General features: G+C 43.2%; 1 protein-coding gene across 1 annotated transcript in view; it reads right to left on the bottom strand.

Moving 5' to 3' along the window:
* SSTR1 (somatostatin receptor 1) overlaps positions 1-17134 on the bottom strand; it is a 172505-nt gene that overhangs the window by 116261 nt on the left and 39110 nt on the right. The window lies entirely within an intron of this gene.

Raw genomic sequence — 17134 nt, 5'->3', positions numbered from 1 at the left:
ATCTTGAAAGCCAGGAAGTGGCTTTATTGTCAGAGCCCAGTGCCATCAGAGGCAAGCAGCACTGCCCAGGGCAGGGTTAGATCAAAGTCCACAAGACCTAAAGGGTCTTGTTCTAGTGGGCAAGCAGACAAAGATCAGACAACCACACTTCTGTCATGTCTCCCTTTACTTGCCTTTTTTTCTAAAATTAAAAAGCACCAAAGGGGTCTTGGTGGACCACAAACTTAACATGAGTCAACAGTGTGATGCAGCAGCAAAAAAAGTGAATGCTATTTTAGGCTGCATCAAAAGCGTCCAGATCAAGGGAAGTAATAGTACCACTCCATTCTGCCTTGGTCAGACCACACCTGGAATACAGTGTCCAGTTCTGGTCACCACAATTTAAAAAGGATGCTGACAAGCTGGAATGTGTGCAGAGAAGGGCAACCAAGATGTTCAAGGGTCTGGAAACTAAGCATTATGAGGAATAGTTGAAGGAGCTGGGTATGTTTAGCCTGGAAAAGAGGAGACTTAGAGGAGATATGATGTTGTTGTTGTTGTTTAGTCGTTTAGTCGTTTAGTCATGTCCGACTCTTCGTGACCCCATGGACCAGAGCACGCCAGGCACTTCTGTCTTCCACTGCCTCCCGCAGTTTGGTCAGACTCATGTTTGTAGCTTCGAGAACACTGTCCAACCATCTTGTCCTCTGTCGTCCCCTTCTTCTTGTGCCCTCCATCTTTCCCAACATCAGGGTCTTTTCCAGGGAGTCTTCTCTTCTCATGAGGTGGCCAAAGTATTGGAACCTCAGCTTCACGATCTGTTCTTCCAGTGAGCACTCAGGGCCGGTTTCCTTAAGAATGGATACATTTGATCTTCTTGCAGTCCATGGGACTCTCAAGGGTCTCCTCCAGCACCATAATTCAAAAGCATCAATTCTTCGGCGATCAGCCTTCTTGATGGTCCAGCTCTCACTTCCATACATCACTACTGGGAAAACCATAGCTTTAACTATAGAGACCTTTATTGGCAAGGTGATGTCTCTGCTTTTTAAGATGCTGTCTAGGTTTGTCTAGGAGACATGATAGCCACCTTCAATATCTGAAGGGCTGCCACATGGAGGAGGGAGCAAGCTTGTTTTCTCCTGCTCTGGAAGGTAGGACTTGAACCAATGGCTTCAAGTTGCAGGAAAGGAGATTCTGACTGGACAAAAAATTATGACTGTAAGAGCAGTGGAACAGTCTCCCTTGGGAGGTTATGGACTCTCCTTCCTTGGAGGTTTTTAAGCAGCAGTTGGCTGGCCATCTGTCATGGATGCTTTAGCTGAGATTCCTGAATTGTGGGACTAAATGACTCTTAGGTCCCTTCCTACTCGAAGATGTTATGATTCTATGATTATATGGTTGTAACCTTTTGTCATGGGGGAGTTACTGCAGTGTCCCCTGGTCATTTTGGCTGCTCTCTTCCAAACCTTTCCCAGCTTCCCAGTGTTCACTTTGAAGTGTGACAAACCAGAACTATACACAGCATTCCAAGTGTGTTTGCAGTACAGATTTGTATAATGGCATTGGGATACCAGCAAAGGCCTATGGAACCTAATTTTGTTGTCCATCAGACCACTTTCAGAGTACATTAACATCTGCAAATATTTTCACATATCAAAGATATCTCCCAAACAGAATTATACATTAATTTCGATGGAACTAATGTAGGTAACTACTCCCATTACCTTAATTTGTCCTTATGTTACATTCAGAACATTTGCTTCTACTACTTATTTTACCCTTCATTGGCTGAAAATAACAGAACACCTTGCAGGGTTCTGAAATGACTGCTCATGTATCCACAACAGCAGGCACATTTAAACCAATCTGTATTCATACTGGTGATTCAGAAACATTTCCTTACCAAAACATTTTTGTTTGAACTAGCAGGTATTTCAGCAATTTGTACGTCAAGGGAATTATTTGCTGTTCATGCTTCATCACTCTCTGTACTCTGTTTTGCAATAATTCTAGTGTCTGTTCCCTGAACAGCCGAAACAAAATAAAAATCACATGATAATAGCATTTAGCATTTATGCAGTGCAGGGGTGGCTAACCTTTGGCTCTTCAGATGTTGCTGGGCCACAGCTCTCCTCATCCCTGCCTATTATCCATATTTCCTGGGGCTGATGGGAGTTGGACTCCAATACATATGCAGGGACATTCCTAACCTGGTACAGTGAAGCATCATTCGAAGCACCTTGCACACATTATCTGACTAAAATTTTAATCTATACAGTGGTACCTCGGGTTAAGTACTTAATTCGTTCCTGAGGTCTGTTCTTAACCTGAAACTGTTCTTAACCTGAAGCACCACTTTAGCTAATGGGGCCTCCTGCTACTGCCGCGCCACCAAAGCACGATTTCTGTTCTCATCCTGAAGCAAAGTCCTTAACCTGAAGCACTATTTCTGTAACCCGAAGCATATGTAACCTGAAGCGTATGTAACCCGAGGTACCACTGTACAGGCAACCATTGCTTTAGGCGTGACCGATATGTGTGTGATCGCGCACAAGCACACAGCACTGAACCCGAAAGTGACATGCAAACCTCATAAAAGATGTCACTAAAAGGGCGAAACAGGGTCACTGGGTGTGGAATGGGGTGCTTCAATTGCATGTGATTTCAGGTAAACACGCAATGACCTGGAATGCAACCCCAACACAAATCAGAGATTGCCTGTACAGTGGTACCTCGGGTTAAGAACTTAATTCATCACGGAGGTCCGTTCTTAACCTGAAACTGTTCTTAAACTGAAGCACCACTTTAGCTAATGGGGCCTCCTGCTGCCGCTGCACGATTTCTGTTCTCATCCTGAAGCAAAGTTCTTAACCCGAGGTACTATTTCTGGGTTAACGGAGTCTGTAACCTGAAGCGTCTGTAACCTGAAGCGTCTGTAACATGAGGTACCACTGTATTGCTCACCCAAAGGGTTAGTTAGAATTTCTCTGTGGGCCATCTAGTTAAGTTGTTAGCCAAGATGAGATTTGAAGAAGCGACTTTCCTGCCTCACCTGCTCAGCCACTACATTGCACCAGCATTAAGCCATTGGGCAGGTGATCAATCATACACCATAAACTATTACTAAGCAGTCATGAACACAGTGGCTCACCTGGTCCAGCATCCTGTTCTTACAGAGGCTGTTCCGCGGCATGTGGGAAACATGCAAACAGGAGCTGAGTGCAGCAGTACTCTCTCTTCCTGCAATTTCCAGCAGCTCCTGTTCAGAAGCATACTGCCTCTTGACAGTGGAGGTGAAACATGGCCGTAAGGGTTCATAATAGCTGTATCCTCCATGAATTTGGCTATTTGATTGGATTTGGATTTGGTTTCAAAGCCGTCCAAGTTGGTGCCCTCGGCTGAAAGGGGCTGAAAGCTGTTAAATCAATCTGCTTGCCTAAATCTATTTCATAGGAAACATTTGTCTATATATAATGTTTTAAGGATTTAGAAATTTCATTGCTGCATTTTATGGAATTGTAAACTGCTATGCATCTAGCTAGATTAAGAGTGGAGCGGTATTCAAAACAAGGAAATAAATGAAACATATTCAGTTGTTCTCTTTGTACTAGGAAAATATATGCCCACCATCATGCATGAAACATATTTTTGGTGTGAGATTCTGCCCCCCTCTGACAAGTCAGAAATCCCTCCAAGGCACCTTGCCTCACCTCAGGATTTGTGATTTTTGTGTGATGTTTATTTAACCCCTGTAATCCTGGCAAAAGTAAGACATCTGTGCCCTATGTCATGTGCGAGTGCTTGTGTGCTGTACACAAACTTTCCCCTAAATGCAGAAAAAGTGTTCTATATGAAATCTTCACTTCACGTTGGATTTTCACTTACGCACATAGGCGTACCACAGTACTCAAAATCTAGGTTGATTTGCAAACCTGTCACAGGCAGGGCTTTTTTCCAGCTGGAACTCACCAGAACTCAGTTCCAGCACCTCTCAGGTAGGTGCCATTGCCATTATAAGAGGACAAAGGAGGCATTCTTGGTGAGCACCTCTTTTTCTAGAAAAATAGCACTGGTCATAGGGAACTGAAATAATAAGCGAATGGAATCACAATGAATAATTCAACAATGCTGCGACAGCACTGTCAAATGTATGCAGCAGTGCCAATTTTAATCCTCCTTTGTTAATTGCATGTGTAGTGACTAAATATATTGGTTCTGAGGCCAAAGTGGTCTAGGTGTAATTTACTTCAGAGGCTGTGGTATGATTAGGTTGGAGAGATGTTTTTGTCAACTGACTTTGAAAAGAACAAGGGCAGAACCCTAAACACACATAAGCACAAACACATACTCCAGGTTATGCTTCTGAGCATAAATATTAGGGGAACTATAAAATGTGGCAGTTGCTTACTAGTTAAACTGTTAAAAATGACCAGGCAGCAGTCCTCAATTATAATGAAAAGTACATCTATGGGCCTTGCCAGTAGTGTTCATTCTACTAGGAAATAGCTTAGTACAACTCTGAAATCTTGGTAGGTAAGGGGACTTCAACCATTATAATAAAAAAAGAAACAACAACATACTACAGGCGTCTGCTTACTTTATGTCATCTCCTAGCTGATGTGCTATACGACTTGGATGAAGATACTGAGGGGATGCTCAATCAAGTTGCAGATGAGGGGTAAGCAATGCTGAAGAAGACAGAATCAGATTCAAGATGACCTTAACAGTTTGGAGAACTGGGCCCAAACTAATAAAATGAATTTCAATAGGGACAATTGTAATGTTCTACACTTTGGCAGGGGGAACCAGCTGAACAAATCTAAGACGTAGGACACCTGGCTTACAAGTAGTACATGTGAAAAGGATCCAGGGGTCTTGGGTGGACCACAAGCTTATCATGATTCAAGAGTGTGATGCAACAGCAAAAAAAGCTAATGCTATTCTAGGCTGTATCAACAGAAGTATAGTGTCCAGATCAAGGGAATCATGGCCCCACTCTGTTCAGCCTTGGTCAGACACCACCTTTTAAATATTCTAATTATAACCCTACAGTTTGGGGACTAGCTCCAAGCTGTTAGAACCAAGAAGTGGTGGTTCTAACTGGAGTACTGCTGGAAAAGAACAGGAGAAGAAACTTTATTATTACAAAGCACATAAATGGAATCCCACAAAAGTTGTGGCCATTAAAATCACGAGTGATATCTTTATGGAATGATCTTTCGAAGTAGAGACAACAGAATAATATAATCCAATTTCCAGAGTGACCAGCTATAGAAAATATCATTATTAATATATCTGCTGTAAACCTCAAGTCAAAGGAGTCAATGAGAGGCATTGCAATTTGTAACATTTTCTCATCAGATTCATTTTTATTGATCACATTTATCTAGAAAGCAATAACACAGGCAGAATATATATGTATATAATATATATTCTGTACACACATACACAAATACACTTTAGGGCATTCTTGGTCCTTGCCCATTTCTTCCCAGAAGTGCAATACTATTCTATCTACACTTTTAACATCCAAATGCAATTCCCCTTTCCCAAAGAATAGACATTTGATTAGGTCATAAAATTTTATAATGTGCTGAAATATAGCTGGGGTTTTTTTTAATGATCAGAAAATTCACCAGGCTTTGGGAAGCTCCAAAGCTTGCCCAATATAAAGAGCCAACTAAGGGAGAAATGAATGAAAGCATTTCTGATCATCAAAAATTATTATAAGACTGAGAAAATTTCATGAAACTCTGCTCCTTTGCTTGGTATATTTGTTAACCTTTCAAGGCACATGAATATCCTGAAATGAGTCTCGCTTGTGTGGAGCAATATCAATTGTGCAGAGAAATACACTGCGTGCAGAGGTATCAATCAATAAAGAGAATCTATTGCCGTTTTATTTTAAAACTTATCTGTATGGAAATTGTTCCAGCAGGGATTTCTGTCTAAAGATAAAAATCCACCCTGAGGAGTGCCTATAGAGCTATTTTTCACTGAAGCCCTATGTGAAGATTTTGCCGGTAATACTAGAAGGGGGTCCACATGGTATCACACCTTCAAACTTGGGCCTGATTATAAGAACCCACTGTGGCAATCAAACTGCTGCCATGCACAATGAAAGCCCAGCTTTCCTTTCCTCATGTTGCCTGTGAATAAACAAGAGCATTTTTAATATGAGTCATAATTTGCTGTGTGGCTGCAGGCAACAACACGTTCTTGCTGCTGCACATTTATAGTCCCTTTCTGGATAAAATTCAAAGGGCTGGTGTTGATCATTTACAATCCTTCACAGTTTGGAACTGTGGCATCTGAAGACTCCTTTCCCTAAATCCGTTATGTATCTGAGTTCATCCAACAGGGCCCTTCTCCAAGGGCCCCAGGATCATAGAATCATAGAATCATAGAATCATAGAGTTGGAAGAGACCACAAGGGTCATCGAGTCCAACCCCCTGCCAAGCAGGAAACACCATCAGAGCACTCCTGACATATGGTTGTCAAGCCTCTGCTTAAAGACCTCCAAAGAAGGAGACTCCACCACACTCCTTGGCAGCAAATTCCACTGTCGAACGGCTCTTACTGTCAGGAAGTTCTTCCTAATGTTTAGGTGGAATCTTCTTTCTTGTAGTTTGTATCCATTGCTCCGTGTCCGCTTCTCTGGAGCAGCAGAAAACAACCTTTCTCCCTCCTCTATGTGACATCCTTTTATATATTTGAACATGGCTATCATATCACCCCTTAACCTCCTCTTCTCCAGGCTAAACATGCCCAGCTCCCTTAGCCGATCCTCATAAGGCATTGTTTCCAGGCCTTTGACCATTTTGGTTGCCCTCCTCTGTACACGTTCTAGTTTGTCAGTGTCCTTCTTGAACTGTGGTGCCCAGAACTGGACACAGTACTCCAGGTGAGGTCTGACCAGAGCAGAATACAGTGGCACTATAACTTCCCTTGATCTAGATGCTATACTCCTATTGATGCAGCCCAGAATTGCATTGGCTTTTTTAGCTGCCGCGTCACACTGTTGGCTCATGTTAAGTTTGTGGTCAACCAAGACTCCTAGATCCTTTTCACATGTACTGCTCTCAAGCCAGGTGTCACCCATCTTGTATTTGTGCCTCTCATTTTTTTTGCCCAAGTGCAATACTTTACATTTCTCCCTGTTAAAATTCATCTTGTTTGTTTTGGCCCAGTTCTCTAATCTGTCAAGGTCGTTTTGAAGTGTGATCCTGTCTTCTGGGGTGTTAGCCACCCCTCCCAGTTTGGTGTCATCTGCAAATTTGATCAGGATGCCCTTGAGTCCATCATCCAAGTCGTTGATAAAGATGTTGAATAAGACCGGGCCCAAGACAGAACCCTGTGGCACCCCACTAGTCACTCTTCTCCAGGATGAAGAGGAACCATTGATGAGCACCCTTTGGGTCCGGTCAGTCAGCCAGTTACAAATCCACTGAGTGGTAGCATAGTCAAGACCGCATTTTACCAGCTTCTTTACAAGAATATCATGGGGCACCTTGTCAAATGCCTTGCTGAAATCAAGGTAGACTACATCCACTGCGTTCCCTTCATCTACCAGGCTTGTAATTCTGTCAAAAAATGAGATCAGGTTAGTCTGACATGACTTATTTTTCAGAAATCCATGCTGACTATTGGTGATCACAGCATTCCTTTCTAGGTGCTCACAGATTGTTTGCTTAATGATCTGCTCCAGAATCTTCCCTGGTATTGATGTTAGACTGACTGGGCGGTAATTATTTGGGTCCTCTCTTTTCCCCTTTTTGAAAATAGGGACAACATTTGCCCTCCTCCAGTCTGCCGGGACTTCGCCTGTTCTCCAGGAATTCTCAAAGATGACTGCCAGTGGTTCTGAGATCACATCTGCCAGTTCTTTTAATACTCTTGGATGCAGTTCATCTGGCCCTGGAGACTTGAATACATCTAAACTAGCCAAGTATTCTTGTACTATCTCCTTAGTTATTTTGGGCTGTGTTTCCTCTGCTGAATCATTTCCTCCAAATTCTTCAGGTCGGGCATTGTTTTCTTTATCGGAGAAGACTGAGGCAAAGAAGGCATTGAGGAGTTCAGCCCTTTCTGTGTCCCCTGTTTGCATTTCACCATCTTCTCCTCTGAGTGACCCCACTGTTTCTTTGTTCTTCCTTTTGCTACGAACATACCCATAGAAGCCTTTTTTGTTGCTTTTAACCTCTCTAGCAAGCCTGAGTTCATTCTGTGCTTTAGCTTTTCTGACTTTGTGTCTACACGTGCTGGCTATTTGTTTGAATTCCTCTTTGGTGGTTTCCCCCCTTTTCCATTTTTTGTACACATCCTTTTTTAATCTTAACTCAGTTAAAAGTTCTTTAGATAGCCACCCTGGCTTCTTTAGGCACCTTCCATGTTTCCGTCTCATTGGTATTGCCTGAAGTTGTGCTTTTACTATCTCCCTCTTAACAAACTCCCAGCCATCATGAACTCCCTTTCCTTTTAGTATTACTGTCCATGGGATCTCACCCAGCACTTCCCTAAGTTTTATGAAGTCGGCTTTCTTAAAGTCAAGAAATTGAGTCCTAGTATGCTTGGCTGCTCCTTTCCGTTGTATAGTAAACTTCAGAAGAGCATGATCACTTGCGCCTAATGATCCTTCCACTTCTACCCCATTAACCAGGTCATCGACATTGGTTAGGACCAGATCTAAAATGGCTGTTCCTCTTGTTGCTTCTCCCACTTTCTGGACAATGAAGTTGTCTGCAAGGCCAGTGAGGAATCTGTTTGACCTTATGCTCTTGGCTGAGTTTGACATCCAACAAATATCCGGGTAATTGAAGTCCCCCATTACTACTATCTCCCTTCCTTTTGCATGCTTGGCCATCTGTTCCAGGAAGGCATCATCTATGTCCTCCGTTTGGCTTGGGGATCTATAGTAAACTCCCACAATGAGGTCACTATTATTCTTCTCTCCCTTAATTTTGACCCAAATGCTCTCACTTTGGCTTTGAGGTTCTAAATCTTGGATCTCTTCACAGGTATACACATCCCTGACATATAACGCCACTCCTCCTCCTTTCTTGTCTGGTCTGTTTCTCTGAAATAGATTGTATCCCTCCATTTTTACATTCCAATCGTGGGACTTATCCCACCAGGTTTCAGTGATGCCTATTATGTCATATTTAGTTTGCTGTACCAAGAGCTCAAGCTCATCTTGTTTATTTCCCATGCTTTGTGCATTAGTGTACAGACATTGAAGTCCATTAGTCATTCCCCCGTGTCTCTTATTTAAGGATTTTTTCCTCCCACCACTAGGTCTGCTTGCTGTTTGCTCCATTTGGTCTATGACATTTGGATGATCATCTTCATCAATTAATAGACTCCTACCTTCAGGAGCACTGTCTCCCTCCCCCACATTAGTCAGTTTAAAGCCCTCCTGATGAGGTTTCTTAGTTTTTTGGCAAAAACATTCCTCCCAACCGTTGTGAGGTGCAGCCCATCGCTTGCCAGAAGTCCATCCTCAAGAAACTGCGGTCCGTGATCTAAGAATCCAAACCGTTCCTGTTTACACCATTTGCGAAGCCAGCTGTTTACTTCCACTATTTTCCTCTCTCTCCCTGGGCCACGTCGTTCAACTGGGAGGACAGATGAGATGACGATTTGTGCATTTAATTGCTTCAATTTCCTGCCCAGAGCCTCGTAGTCTCTTTTGATCTTCTGGAGGCTATTGCTTGCAGTGTCATTGGTTCCCACATGAACCAAGAGGAAGGGGTATTTGTCAGTGGGTTTTATGATTCCTTGCAGTCGTTCAGTTACATCTTGGATCTTAGCCCCGGGGAGACAGCACACTTCCCGAGACATCTTGTCAGGCCCACAGATCACTGCTTCTGTTCCCCTCAGTAAGGAATCCCCTATCACCACTACACGCCTTCTCTTAGGTTTGGTCAGGGTTCTTCCGTGAGCGGTCCGTTCCAAGGTCGCCTGCACATTCCCTGAGGACTGACTTTGCTGCTCATCTTCATATACGTGATCGACTGTAATGAGGGAGAGATCCTCAAATGGAGTCTGCTCTTCGTCTTCCATGCTAGGGGAGAGGACCTCAAAGCGATTGTGTATTTCTAGACAATCAGAGCGAACCCTGGGCTTCCTACTTCTTTGAGTCATGTTTCTCCACATATCGGGCTCCTGTGTTGGTGAACTAGCCTCCTTCTCAGGGGAGTCCCCTGTCTCCTCCTTGGTGGAGACGGTGTGCTCTGTTGCTTCCAAGAAGAGCTCCAGCTCTCTAATTCTTTGGAGCGTAGCTACACGTTCCTCCAGTTGCTGGACTTTGTCTTTTAGGAGGGCAATCAACATGCAATTGCTGCACGTAAAGCTGCCTGCAACCTTTGGCAAGATGGCAAACATTGCGCAGGAACCGCAGGCGACTGCAGCTGTTCCCTCATGGAACATGGCATTCACAACTACTGTTCCCTCATGGAACATGGCATTCACAACTACTAGTATGTAGACTTATCCATATTGCCACCTGGGAAGTGTTCAAAGCAGTGTAAGAGACCACTGGCTTGGCATGGCACACTGTCCTCCATAACAGCAACTTATAATTAGAAAGAAGGTGGAAGGAACCGGCTTGGCTGCAACCTGCATGATTATTTTCTTCTGCTTAAGTAATTTATCGACTCGATGTAGAAAGCTTTAAGCCCAGCAGTTTAACCTAATTAAATGCAGAATGGCATTTTCTTAATCGTCTCACTGTAGGAGTATTTTTTAATGCTCTTGAAGCAATATGCAGAGTTTGGGTGGTGGTGGGGAGTTGTGTGCGTATGATATTCAAACTGCTATTGTTTGACTTTTTACTGTTCCCCAATTAGCTCCGCTGATGTAGGCTAAACAGAAGAAGCAGAGGAGAGTTCACTCATCAGAGCCTGTTCTACTTGGCTGCAAAGCCATTTAAATCCCATTAGCAATGATGAGTTGTCCGCTTCTGGTGAAGAGATTCAAGGCGAAATTAAAAGCGGAAAAGAATAAAATGGAAATGGCCGATGCCCTTTGTGAACTGTGAGGGATAAAGGGTCAGAGAGGAATAGAAACAGTTGCCAAAAGTTCTCTGCCAACTCTTTCTAGTTAGAGTGCTACAATCAGGATTGTTAGAATCTGATTTGGTGATTTGTTTTGAGCCTATTATATTGCTGGACTACTGTAATGTATCCTGTGAGGGGCTGCCTCTAATCATATTCTGTACGTTTAAGAGCAGCAGAATGAAGTGGCTCACCTCCTAACTGAGATAGTTTGAGGTGACCAGAACTGTACACAATATTCCAAATTCTGTCGCATCATAGTTTTGTATAAGTTTATCAATGATATCAGCAGTTTTAATGCTTTCCTAATAATCCTTAGTAGGAAATTGATCTTTTTGACAGCTGCCACACACTGTGTTGACGTCTTGTTCATGCTATGCACTACAGCTCCAGCATGATAGTGTCTTATTCCTAGTTAGCCACAAAAAGTTCAGACTACTTGAGTACATTTACTGATTATTATTTTTTGGCCATTTTATCACTCATTCAATCATCCTCAGTTTGGAGAAATGCTTCCAGAGTGCAATCTCTTTTTGTTTTAACCATCCTAAACAATTTAGCACCATCAAGTCTGGTCACCTTACTGCTCACTCCAAATTCTAGATTGTCTATGAACAAGTTAAAAATCACAGGTCCCAATACTGATCATTGGGTGGCTCCACTTTCTACATCTCGCCATGCAGAGAACTGGTCATTTATCCCTACTCTCTGCTTTCTGCTACTTAACCAATTCCTGAGCTACAGAAGGACCTCTCTACTCTTAGCCCATGACTGCTAAGCTTACTTTGGAGTCTTTGGTGAGGTACTCTGAAAGCTTTTCGAAAGTCCGCATAAACTATGTCAATCCGATCACCTCTCTCTATATGCTTGTTGACAATCTCAAATAGGTTTGTGAGACAGGACTTGCCTTTGCAGAAGCCATGCTGGTTTTGCTCCAGTAAGGCTTGTTCTTCTATAAGCTTGGCTAGCTTATCTTTAACAATACTTACCACCAGTTTCCCTGGGACAGACCTTGCCCTGAAAGGGGATATTAGTGACTGGGTGATAGTTGTCAAGCACTTCTGTGTTAAGATGAGCAAGTCTCTTCAGTAAAGGCCAAACCATCTGCTCCTTGAGACCTGACACTGCCTCCCTCCCTGCAACGAGGCATACATTCATCACCAATTAGCTTTTGTAAACCTAGATGGGCGACAGTTGAGAACACACGTGAGTAGGACATGCCACTTTAAGCAGCTTATCCAAATCAAAACTGGTCCAATATAACATGGCTAAACAGCATTCTAAAAGCCTCCATTGGACTTGACAGTTGTTTCTAATTCTGTATGGTTCTGAACAACATTATCTTAAAAGTACCTAGCATACTTGCCACAGGAATGCTTCAACTCCCTGCCTCTTCTGGCCAATTTTCTATTGAAAATAGGTAAAAATATTTTTTAAAAAATACATTTTTAAATAGCATGGCTGGCTTGCAGTGGTATTTATTTCGTGGAGGCAATTTCAAATACTAATATGCAACTGGCACAAGAGTCACACAAGTACTCCCCCTCCTGATTTCATTCTCATGGTGCCAAACCAGATGTAAGGATTGTGACGTAGTTTTCTCATGGGAAGTCGTCGTGTTGTTTCATTTTAAAAAACAACAACAAACAGCTAGCAAAAGGCTCTCCGAATCAAATTGGGAAAGTGATGTGCTGTGGTCCCAGTCAAAATCCCCCCCCCCCCACAGCTGCTATTTATAATGGCTGGTATATAATGAACATTTTCAAGCACTTTGCAATAAACAAGTGTGTAGGGAACAAAAATAATTCATACAGAATTATCTAACTTGGAAATAAATGTGTTCATTGTGCTTTTGTATATTAAAACAATTAATCTTCACAGTTTGCTCTTGTTAAATAGTGCAGTCCTAATCCATTTGTTCAAAATAAGAATGAGTTCTTATCCCTGCCAGTACAATGGGATCAATAACAACAAGGCTCCTCATTACCTATACACAGCGAGTAATGATTCTCCCCCACCCAATAATAGGTTGCGTTCTCTGCATATTATAGTTCACAAAGTGTAAGGAATACGTTCTCCCATACTGGAAGTCACAAACAACTATGTGAATCTTTTTCCTGGCTCCAAAATGGAAAGCAACCTTTGCAGGCTGTATGAGTAAATGAAAGGTTGGGAAGATGTTCAACTCCCCCCCAGCAGACATTTTCTGCTTTTGGTTTGACAAAGTCAGGGGGTAAAGACTGTATGTTATGTCTCACCTCAAAAACGATATTGCAGCTGAAAAAAAATTCAGAAAAGAAGATGGAGAAACTGCTGGACCTTAATGTGGGTGGACTCATGCCTTTCAGAAATAAATAATTCCTTGGCAGAAACTAGAACATCAACATAGCGAATCAAGGCTACACACACACACACACACACACACAGACAGAGTAAACTGCTAGGATAGACTTCTTCCTGCAAGCATGCTGTTGGCATAAGCTTTCAAATGAAGTTGTAAAGATGTTTCGCTGCACCACTGACAACAGGAAGCGAGCGAGGAAAACTATGTTAGCAAGGAGACACTAAAAGGCAAAGAAAGAAAAATGAACAAGAAGATGGAGAGTGGCTCACAAGAGACATTGCTTATGCTGAGATCAGTCAAATGACTGTGACATCCTCCTGGCTAGATGATGGCAGAATTTGATTTAGTTCAGGTACAGGAAGCTCATGGGACTGCAGAGGTGGAATTACATTGCAAAGGGTGGGAAAAAGTGGGGAAAGAAATGAGAAAATTTATGCAGTTTAATGCAGTTGACCACTCCTATCAAAGAAGCTAAATACTGATGACTATGAGGAGGATTTTTGTGGGGTAAGAGAAAGTTTCTGGATGCTGCAGTGATAATAAGGCTGACATCTGTGACTTTCCATCACTGAAAGAGAGATGCATTCTCCTTCTGTTGTGCACCTGATATTATTTATCTATTTACTGTAGTCCCCTCCCTCCCTCTTCAGATAATTATCATCTTCCAAAGAAGCTCACATCAAAGAGATAGAGGCTCTGCCATTAGGCATACACACTACAAAAACCAGATACACAAGAAAATGTGAATGGAGGGCAAAGGCAGAAGAGGGATATCAGTTCTTCAGGGCCAGAAGATGTGGTAAGTGGCACTTTGGAGCCAGATTGATCTTCCCTTGCTGGTTTTCTTGCTTGTACAGCAGTCGCTGGCATGGGGCCAGAGTGTCATAAGAACATAAGAAGAGCCTGTTGGATCAGGCCAGTGACTGTCAGGGCTGGGTAGAGGACGAATGGTGGAGACCACCTCCCCAGATTTACTCTTTCAGGGAGGAGGAAGAGGACAGTTTAGATTTACAACAGGGGTTTGAGGGAGGTCACAGCTCAGAGGCAAATGAGGGGAAAAGTTGGGAAATAATGGGAGAGGAGGAGGAGGAAGCATGGGGTGTTTGTGACAGCTGATGGACACAGTCTCTTTAGAAAGCATTCCAGAGCCAGTGTGGTGTAGTGCTTAAGGGCAATGGACTTGTAATCTGGTGAACCGGGTTCGCTTCCCCACTCCTCCACATGCAGCTGCTGGGTGACCTTGGGCTAGACACACTTCTCTGAAGTCTCTCAGCCCAACTCACCTCACAGAATGTTTGTTGTGGGGGAGGAAGGGAAAGGAGAATGTTAGCTGCTTTGAGACTCCTTAGGGTAATGATAAAGCGGGATATCAAATCCAAACTCTTCTTCTTCGTCGTCTTCTTCTTCTTCCAGTTCCCTCTCCCAGAACCCGGCAAGCCTTGAAAGTAGGAGAGCAAAAAGCTCAAAGACAGAGGGCACAGAGCAGCACCCGTAGGAGAGACTATGAGAATGACGAATGAGGAAGTGGGAGAGACGGGGTGGTGGTGAAGATTCACCCAGGACAATGCCATTATCCAAGAGGCTGGGTTCTATAGCCTCCTACTGTAAATACTGAATAAAAAGTGGACGGTAAGAAACATTCCCTTGTCTTTGTACGTTTCTGGGCAACCAGTTGCTGGCAGCAGCCTGACAGTGGCCCATTTTGTCCAGCATCGTATTCTCACAACGGCCAACCAGACTCCTGTGGGAAGCCTGCAAGCTGGACAACCGCCCTCTCACCTTCTGTGGTTTCTAGCAACTGGTAGTCAGCATACTACCTCTGGAGCAAACCCATCAGGGTTAGTAGCCACTGATATCCTCCATGAGTTTGTCTAATCCTCTATTCAAACCTTCTAAGTTGATAGCAATCACTGTCATTTGTGGGAGAAAACTCACACTATAAGGCGTGATTCTTCCAACATTCAGCTTCACTGGACGACCATGAGTTCTAATGTTATGACAGAGGGAGAAGAACTTTTTCCTATCTATCTATGTGATGTCCCTTGCTTGGTCAGTCCTGGGGCAACAGTTTGCAAAGTGGTATGCAGCTGTAGTTCCAATGAGGGAGGAGGAATCAGTCCCTGTGCTTGGGAACTGTGGAAGGTAATGGTGGGGTGGGGGTGATGAAGGTGACCTGGCAGGCCACAAGTTCTCAGTGATATGGCAAAGGAACGTGGGAGTAAATTACCAGTGGCAACTACCCTTGCGGATTGCTTCTCCGCTAGGTTGCACCCAGTGAAGATTGTGAAAATGAACAGAACTCATTTTCCATATAAAAAAGTTTGACTTCATTAGAATGCAGATGCACCAGGTCAATCTTTTTCTAAATTACATCTTAACAGCATAATGTGTTGTTGAGTTTTTTTCCGATGCAGGTCACTTTCCCATGGAGATGAGCAATAAAATATTCTCTGTGTGTTTATGTGATCACAGTTGCTGCATCATCCCTGTGGGTAATAACATTATCGTTACCATTAAAACTGTCATGAAACTCATTTATAAGTAAATGCATACATTTAGGGGCCGCTAAAACAGCAAGGAAGATTGTGGGAGGGGGTGTGATCAGACATTACTCAAGACAGCTCAAAGAGGGTCATCTACAAGTAAATTTACCTTGCAAATTATTGAAGTCGATTAACACTTAATGTAAACCATTACAATACATTTGAGGGAGAGGTGAGTTTGGGGAAGGTTGGTGTAGAGGGTCAATCATGCCGGCCCAGCCCATGATGCCACTTCCTTCAGTTCCTAACACCCATGCAATGTCTGAAAGGGGGAATTTAGCCTTAGATGCAAGGCTTTAGATGTGACCGGGAGTGCTGTATGAGGTGGGGTCTGCATAAACAGTCCTGATTCCCCCTTTATGTGATTACTGAACACATGGGAAGGGGAGCAACTGTGAAGAGCCTTTGTGTTACTTTCCCCAGGTGCTACCTGGTTATTCTATGCAACAATTCACTTGTCTGGGAATGTTCTGAGAAAAGAATGGAAGGAAGAAGTATTAAACAAGAAGATACAGAAAGTGAAAGGAACTGCAAGGAATACAGGGGTAAAAGATAAACCTTTATTGGGAAAGTGTAACTCAAGACAGTTGCAAGCACTACATTCTTCCCTAGAGAAAGATAATCTCAGTGTAGGGGAAAATGCAGACACTATCTCACATGAGGTATAGCGTGGGAGCTTGTTTCCTAGTGAGTACACAGATCAGTTGCCAAGGATGAAAGACTCCAGCAACAACCAGCTTCCTCAAGTAAGGCATGGGAACCTTCCCAGCAGGGATGGCAAATCTGTCAATTTTGGTTTCTCATTTTCCCAGTCTTAAATCCAGTTATCCACATTTTCACATGCTTATGGCTGTTTTTAAACAGGTCTTCAAGAAAATTCATAGGCATTTTTTGCAACTTTATCTTAATATACACATTTCTGTATGCATTCTTGCCTGAGACATATATTTTTGCAAAGCAATTCTCCATAATATACTGTATTTTTCGCCCTATAGGATGCACTTTCCCCCCTCCAAAAATGAAGGGGAAATGTGTGTGTGTCCTATGGGGCAAACACAGGCTTCAGGAAGCTCTGTGCAACCCTTGGGAGACCGGCGCAACTTCGCGTCGGTCTCCCTCGGGTTGCGCAGAGTTGCCTGCAGTCCCGGGCTTCGCACAGCTCTGCACAACGCTAGGGAGCCCGTCGGGAAGTCGCGCCGGTCTCCCGAGG

Source organism: Podarcis tiliguerta, assembly GCF_965153285.1.
Source record: "Podarcis tiliguerta genome assembly, chromosome: 1".
Classification (NCBI taxonomy): Eukaryota; Metazoa; Chordata; class Lepidosauria; order Squamata; family Lacertidae; genus Podarcis; species Podarcis tiliguerta.
The sequence above is the reverse complement of the archived record's forward strand: the minus strand, read 5'-3'. Positions and strand labels throughout refer to the sequence as shown.